General features: G+C 41.3%; 1 protein-coding gene across 1 annotated transcript in view; it reads left to right on the top strand.

The window, feature by feature from the left end:
- LOC122079807 (dnaJ homolog subfamily C member 16) overlaps positions 1–8,637 on the top strand; it is a 64,022-nt gene that overhangs the window by 39,907 nt on the left and 15,478 nt on the right. The gene's annotated exons all lie outside the window — the stretch shown is intronic.

The following is an 8,637-nucleotide window of genomic DNA, read 5'->3' as shown; positions in this document are numbered from 1 at the left end:
TACTTCCTTCAATCGAAATAATCGAATTGAATTTGCTTTTGTAAGCTCTTTCATTATTCTTTTTATAAATAAAACATTTTTGGTAATATAACACAAAACACGAAATGAAGGGTGACCTAACCGGCGGTGCCACTGATGCAACTCGGTAAAGGTATAATCTTCCTGAAGAGTGAGCTAAAATCAGAGGTTTAGAAGTGAGATCCGGATCGAACTAGTACAACCTTGTTAGAGATATTAGTTATGTTACTCTAAGGGTAGTTTAGTAATTTTTCACCTTATGTTTTATTTTCCTTTTCCTCCTTAAGGAGGTGTGTGTAATTCCCTCCTTAGGGAGGTATGTGTAATATCTTGTAAATATGTTAGTGAAGTAATATATTAGTGTTACTGAGACTTTACTCACAAGTCACAACACACATTCTACCATATTCCTTCTTCTTCATCTTCTTCCTCTCCAACCCTTTCTTCTTCTTCTCTCATTCTTTCTCTCTTTCTTCTATAGTTAATCACAAATCTTACATTCTAACTTGGTACCAGAGCACAACATCTTGGTTTGAGAGTCGGATTACAAGTTCCTTCCTATTTTCTCTCTTTGGAATCCTAGGTTATAAAGGGGTTCCAAGGAAGAGATCATTATGTGAAAAGACTTGAAGTATTTATGAGATGAGCTTGAAAGAAGGTTAAAGCAAACTCTTGAGTTTTTTAGAAGGATTGAAGCTGTTGAGGAGCTGTTAGAACCAATTTCTGGGCAACCCATGGTTATCGCCCTCCTTTTCTTGTGAACCTTCTTTCTCTCTCATCTTGCCATCATAATGGGTAGTGTATGCCCCATTTGAATAGCTCAAGGCCTCTTTACTAGGCCCCTAATCTCTCGGTTCTAAGGGGAGAGAAGTGTGAGCTCACAACCTCCTTTTCTGCTATTTTTCAGGTACCGCCTCCCCTTTTTTTTTTTTTTCATATTGACTTCTAAATGTGTTTTATGATGGATTTTGGCTGTGTTGGACTGTGAGCTGTATTTGTTGGGTCTTGTGGAGTGTTATGACCTACCTTGCTTCTCTTAAAGTATGCTTTGATCTGTTTTTCCTTTGGCATAGTGTTTTTTCCCTTTGTGGGATTTATCTTTAGTATTTGGGAAGGATTTTTTGGGTAGAGTCTCTTCATTGTGTTTGTGACTCCTTATCCACAACATGTCTGAAGATAGTGGACCTGGAGCCCGCTTTGGTGATGTTTCAGCCAGTGCATCTAGTGCTCCTCCTACCCTATGGTTTTTGATAACCCACATACTCTGATCTCTATTGTGAAGTTGGACAACATCAACTATTTGGAGTAGGGGAAAGCTAGGGTATGTTACAGGTACTATCAAGGCTCCTAACCCAGATGACCCGACATATCCAAAGTGGGAGACTGAAAACTCCATTGTTATTGCATGGCTGATTTTTTTCCATGAAACCTGAGATTGGAAGAAAGTTTATGAGAAAAGAAATTGCCAAGGATATTTGGGACAGTGTTACTAAAACTTTTGATCGAGTAGGTGACTCAGCCAAAGTTTATCAACTGCTTCAGAAGGTCATTGGCATGAAGCAAGGGGATAAAACCATTTCTGAGTACTACAACATTGTCATTAGTCTCTGGGAGGAGTATGATCACTAGAGGGACCTCCAACCGTCTAATCCTGAGGATGAAGCTAAGGTTTACCTGACACTTGAAAATGAATGGGTTCTTATTCTGCTTGGTGGGTTAATCCCAAGTATGAGCTGATTCGAATACAAATATTGGGCCGGTCTCCACTTCCATCCCTTGATGAAATGTGTAGCTATTTGGAGAGTGAGGAGACCAGGCGGGTAGCTATGGAACATGTCCCTCCTCTTGAGTGGTCATCTCTTACTACTAGCTCCCAGAGAGATTGGTGTGGTGGTGGCTATGGCCAAGGCCCACCTCGTGGAGATGACAGACAATGAGATCATTGTGGGAAGTCTGGGCACATCAGCAGACCCACTTCTGGCATGCGTGGTGGTTCTAGTGGTGCTCGTGGTGGATGTAGTGGGGGAGCTAGAGCCCACAGTGTTCAGGTTGATTATGCTACTATAGGGTTTGCTCCTAGCACACAGGAAGTGCATAGTCCCCTTGCTAGGGAGGATATTGCAGCATTCCGCAGGGTCATGTCTCAATTGAGAGGCTTATCATCTTCTTCACTTACAGTGCCAGATTCCTTAGCTTCCCACCTTGCAGGTGTCCTTGTCTACCCCTTTCAAAGCTCCATCTTGGGTCATTGATTCTGGTGCTACAGATCATATGACTGGTACAACCCATTATTATGATACTAACTCTATTTGTTCTGGGAGAGATAAGGCCAGGGTTGCCGATGGCTTCCTCTCCTCTATTTCTGGTAAAGGTAGCATTCCTATTACATCTTCCATATCCCTTGATTCTGTTCTTCATGTCCCTAACCTTGCCACTAATCTCTTATCTGTGAGTCACATAACAAAATCCCTAAACTATTGTGTTATTTTTTTTCCTTCTCATTGTCTATTTCAGGACTTGGTGACGAAGAGGATTATTGGCAGTGGGTGTGAGGAGAAAGGACTCTACCTACTTAAACCTCAAATCACCTTTTTTGGCTACAACACAGTCTTATGTGTGTGGACGTACTGATAGCAGTTCTATGGATTCTGTGATGTTGTGGCACCAATGTTTAGGACATCCATCTTTTGTTGTTATAAAGAAACAATTACCTCATTTATTTTCTACTTTTCCTAGTTCCCATGTCTTTCATTGTGAACAGTGTATTTTTGCCAAACATTGTCGTTCTTATCATTATCATGGTGATAGATCTACTGTTCCTTTTCACATTGTGGTCTTTGATGTTTGGGGGCCTTTTACAACTACTTCTTTACTTGGTTTTCGTTACTTTTGTTTCATTTGTTGATTTTTTTCTGTGCTACTTGAACTGTTTTGATGAAGCACAAGAGTGATGTTTATGATGCCTTTAAGAAGTTTTATCATGTGATATGTACATAGTTTGACACTAAAATTAAATTGTTCGTTTTGACAAGGGGGAGTATATATGTATGGTGGTCTTCAAGACTTTTTTATTGATCATGGCACTATCCATTAGCTAGCTTGTGTTGACACACCCTAACAAAATGGGGTAGCTGAGAGGAAAAACTGCCATTTTTTGGAGGTCAGTAGGAGATTTCTCTTTAGTATGCATATTCCTAAAATTTTTTGGTCTGATGCTCTCCTTACTATTACTTTTTTGATCAACCGTATGCCAATACAACTCCTTGGCTCCAAAACTCCCTTGGACACCTTGTCTCCTTAGTCTTCTTCTTTCTCTCTTCCCCCCAAAGTGTTTGGATGTATCTGTTATGTCCTTGTTAATAAGTCTTCTCGGACTAAACTAGACCCCAAGGCTCTTAAATGTATCTTTCTTGGCTGTTCCTCTACTACCAAGGGATACAAGTGCTATCATCCTTCTTCCAAACGAAGGCTCCTCCCCAAAAGTCACCTTCCTTGAGTCTGCACATTTTTTTGCCCCTCATTAGCATCCTTTTCAGGGGGAGCATAATGGAGGTGAAAAGACTACTGATGAGATCCCTTTTCTTTCCCCATTGCCTATCTTTCTTTTTATGCTTGACATTGGAGAACACAGAGAGGTGGATATTACTGATGTTGGTGATCATTCAAGAGGTGGTTCTGGTTTAGGTAATGAAAAGATGACCATTATGTACACAAGGAGGAACAAGAAGACTTTCCAAGAGTCCTCTTTGAATCCAAATCCTGAGATCCACCCTCCTCAGTTAGGTAATATCCTTCCTTCCCCTTCAGAGTTAGATCTTCCTGCTACTATTAGGAAGGGAAAGAGAGCTTGTACTAATCCTATGGCCTAGTTTATTTCCTTTGACTCTCTCTCTCTCTCCTACAGGTGTTACAGTTGCTATTGCTCTCTCATCTGCTTCTATTCCCAAGAATGTTTCTGAATCTTATCTGACCCTAAGTGGAAGCAAGCCATGACTGAGGAAATGATGGCCCTTGAAAAAACTGTACCTGAAAATTGGTTGACCTTCTAAGGGGGAGAACTCCAGTTGGATGCAGGTGGGTCTACACAATCAAGTACCGGTCAGATGGTACTTTTGAGAAGTTCAAAGCAAGGCTGGTGGCAAAAGGATACAGTCAAGTGTATGAGATTGATTATCAGGAGACATTTGCTCCTGTGGCTAAGCATAACACCATAAGGGTCCTTTTATCTCTGACAACGAATAAGGATTGGCCATTGTATCAATTGGATGTGAAGAATGCCTTTCTACATGGCGACTTAGAAGAGGAGGTGTATATGCAAACTTCTCCTGGCTTTAACTTCCCTCAAGCTACAGGAAAGGTGTGCCTTCTCAAAAAGGCTTTGTATGGTCTTAAACAATCTCCAAAGGCCTGGTTTGAAAGGTTTAGACAAGCCATCCTGAAGAATGGTTATTCCCAAAGTCGGGCTGACCACACTCTGTTCAATAAGCGTGGTAGTGGCACCATTACAGCTCTGATTGTCTATGTTAATGACATTGTGGTAACTGGAGATGACAGAGCTGAGATAGCCAATCTGAAGAACTACTTAGCCCAACAGTTTGAGATTTGAGACTAAGGATCTAGGACCCTTAAATTATTTCCTGGGGATTGAAGTGTCGAGATCAAAGAAGGGCATAAATATATGCCAAAGGAAGTTTATTCTAGACCCATTGAAAGAACAAAAATGCTAGGCTGCAAACCTGTAAATTCTCCTATTGAGCATAATCATAAGTTGGGGGAAGATGCTAGCCCTTCTCTTGTTGATGCAGGGAAGTATCAAAGGCTAATTGAGTAGCTTATCTATTTATCCTTGACTCTTCTAGACATTACTTATGCAGTGGGCAGTGGGGGTGGTGAGTCAGTTTATGCACGCTCCCAAGAGTGGGCACTTGGATGCGGTTTACCGCATTCTCCGGTACTTGAAGTCCTCTCCAGGAAAAGGACTACTTTTTGGCAAGCATGACCATATGAGGATAGAAGGCTTCACTGATGCAGATTGGGCTGGCTCAGTCTCAGATAGGAGATCTACATCAGGCTATTGCACATTTGGAAGTGAAAACCTAGTTACTTGGTAGAGCAAGAAACAATATGTGGTGGCTCGGTCTAGTGCAGAGGCAGAATTTAGAGCCATGCCTCATGGAGTGTGTGAGATTTTCTGGTTAAGAAGGCTTGTCCAAGAGTTGGGATTTGATCATGAGGCATCTATGAGGCTTTATTGTGACAACAAGGTTGCCATAAGTATAACCCACAACCCTGTGCAACATGACAGGATAAAGCACATAGAGGTGGACAAACGCTTCATTAAAGAGAAGATTGATACTGGCTACATATGCACACCGTTTGTGAGGGCTGAAGATCAGCTGACTGATATCTTCACTAAGGGTCTTCTTCATCATCAGTTCAATTCTATACTGTCCAAGCTGAGAATGCATGATATTTATTCTCTAGCTTGAGGGGGAGTGTTAGAGATATTAGTTTTGTTACTCTAAGGGTACTTTAGTAATTTGTCACGTTTTGATTTATTTTCCTTTTTCTCCTTAGAGAGATGTGTGTAATTCCCTCTTTAGGGAGGTATGTGTAATATATTGTAAATATGTTAGTGAAGTAATATATTGGTGTTAGTGAGACTTTACTCACAACACACATTCTACCATATTCCTTCTTCGTCTTCTTCCTCTCCATCCCTTTCTTCTTCTCTCACTCTCTCTCTTTCTTCCTTAGTTAATCACAAACCTTACATTTTAATTAGCCCATCTCGTACTCTAGCATATCCAATCTGAAAAACATAATGGGTGGAACATTTAAGGTCAACAGTGAGTCGATAAATTGAAAGTAAATTGGCACACAGATTGGGAACATGAAGGACAGATGACAAGGAAATGGTAGGGGATCAAGGAACATAACCTTTTCAAGAGATTGCAGATAGGTAACCATCAACAACTTGGACCTTATCCTTACCTTACACAAGGGAGATAAGTGCGGAACATGTTTGAGGAGCTAGTCATATGGTCAGAGGCTCTAGAGTCAACGAGCCTAGATACGCTAGGAAGTAGAAGAAGCTAGGAAGATACTTGATTGGGTCACAAACTAGAGTAGGAGGTGTCATGGTAGAAGGCTTAGTACCGAGCTATCTCATCATATGTTGGAGAATAGCCATCTATACTGAAGAAAAATGAGAGGCAACAGTAGAGGATGAGTCATCGGTGGTCTTAGAGATCTGAGCCTGATGCCGAGATCCCTGTTTCCCACCATGCCCTCCTCCTTCAGGGTGGCCATGTAGCTTCCAACAAGTCTCTCTGGTATGGTGAGGACGTCCACAGTAATCACATTTAACTGGGTCTTTAGGAGTACCAGGATTAGTGGAAGAACCAGTGGAGTTTTAGGTTTGAGAAGCTTTGAGGAGTAGTAAGAAGAGCTAATTGAATGGGAACAGCGGAAGCCATCAAAAAACGGAGCAGCGCCGATCCTCATGCTGAGTCATATTATAGCCCGATGATGCAGATAAGTCACTTAATGTCTTAATGGGCTTATTTTATTAGAAATAAACCTTGGGTTGGGTTATGTTTGTATTGGGCCTTGTGATTCAATCTTACATTACCTGTAGGAGTGTAAGAAATGTATCTCTGCCGAGGACCTGTGCACGGATCTGATCGTATTCCGGAATTAGGCCAGTGAGGAAGTCATATACCCGCTCCATTTCACATTCATTTTGGAATGTAGTAGCATCAGAAGTGCAGGCCATAGGGACAGGGTGATAGAAATCCAAGTGCTGTCATAAATTGATGAGAGCCGTATAATATGCAGAAATAAATCGATCCTTTTGAGTGCTTTTATGAACCTAATGGCGAAGCTCATAAATCTGAGCATAGTTATTGGCTGAGAATACATCCTCTTAATGGCCTCCCATAATTCTTTTGCAAAGTTGAAAAGAACATTACTTGGACTAATAGATGGGTCCATAAAATTCAGCAAGAAGGACGTGATAAGGTCATAATGAGCCAATCAATCATTTCGTGCAGTAGCATTAAATGCATCGGGGTGTCACCAGTTATATATCCCAAAAAATGATTTCTCCTAATTGCAAGGAGGCAAGCATGTGACCATGCAAGGTAGTTGATCCATTTGACTTGGTGGGCCTCGGCGGGTGGTAATGAGAAGTTCCAAGATGACTTTAATCACTACCCCAGGTGCTTCTGGGGAAGTCTCAGTAATTTCTGATACAATACCGAGAGAAGAAACACAAGTAGGGGAATGGAGAAGTACCTCACAAATCGGGTATGTCGATCGTAAGGCAATGGGGCCGAGATTGCCCTAGCAAGATTGGCAGAGGCCAATGGGGCCTTAACAAGGTACAGCGAGGCAGCGGGGAGAAGCGGCGGTGCTGTGAGCTAGGTGGATATCCCGTGTAGTCATCATTGAGTTGATGAGTTGCAGTGGTCAGCAGTGGTTAAGATGGTGTGATATGCATAAAAACCTGTTCAGTCAACCATGTTAGACAAAATGGGAAGCCGAAGCCTCAACAGTGGACGGTGGTTGGAGTCTTCTTTAGCGGCGGCAGAATAGAAAAATTCCCAAAAGGATTGGGCTCTAATACCAAGTTGAGAAGTATAGATTAGGAGAATGATTTGGCTTGTCCATGACTGATAGAGGCCCTCTTTATATGACAAATAATACGAATAAGGTATGTTAGGTGAGGATGACTCATCCCTATCCTAACATACACACATATGATATGCATGATACATGGAGCTTGGACACACACATTAACACATGTGATGCACTATTGTAATCCTTATCCTTCGACACATTTACACTGCCCTTCCCTAATAGTTTGAGGTTTTAGGTGAAACGGTAGCTAACAAATATAATTTGGCAACTGAAATAAAACTACTCATAGCATAGTGATGTTAAGGTTTGGACTCTTGGATTGATACCTCATCTCCTCCTCCTATCTATTGGGCATAAATGCCCTTATGATTGTAATTGAACTAATGTAAAGGGTCGATGGCCCCCATGGTTTGAGGAATTAGAATCAGATCGAGTGACTTGCCCAATTCGAATTAAGGCATTGGCCTAGACCGATCCTGATTCTTGCAACCCTCTTTTGAATCACCCATTTTTTATGTTTGATCTTCATTTTTGGTGATTGTTTCCTTCATTTAGTATGCAAAAATAGTGGAAAATCAATGAGACTTACCTCTCTAGCATGACCCCTGGTTATTGAATTAAAAACCCCCCAAAATATCTAAGATTTTAGGAAGCCTTTGCTTCTTCCTGATTCCAGTTTCTAGGGTTCTGACTGATTCTGATCCGAATAGGTGGAGGCATAGTTGTCAAGGTGTCGCCTAGGCGACAACTAGGCGTCCAGGCGGTTTGCCTGGGGCCTAGGCGACAGTCGCCTTATTGCACTGCATGTCTCCTTGTGTTTTGACACTTATTTATGCCAAATATCATTTAAGTAAATGCTTCATTTACTTAAGATATTATTCATAAATAAGCAAATACTCCCTATTTGAATCCAATAAAAATAGTTTAAAAATCAAATTCCAAAAGGATAAAAAGTCAACCACCCAGTCCAAGAAG

The sequence above is a fragment of the Macadamia integrifolia genome, chromosome 5 (genome assembly GCF_013358625.1).
Source record: "Macadamia integrifolia cultivar HAES 741 chromosome 5, SCU_Mint_v3, whole genome shotgun sequence".
Taxonomy (NCBI): Eukaryota; Viridiplantae; Streptophyta; class Magnoliopsida; order Proteales; family Proteaceae; genus Macadamia; species Macadamia integrifolia.
This window is presented reverse-complemented; position numbering and strand designations above follow the sequence as displayed.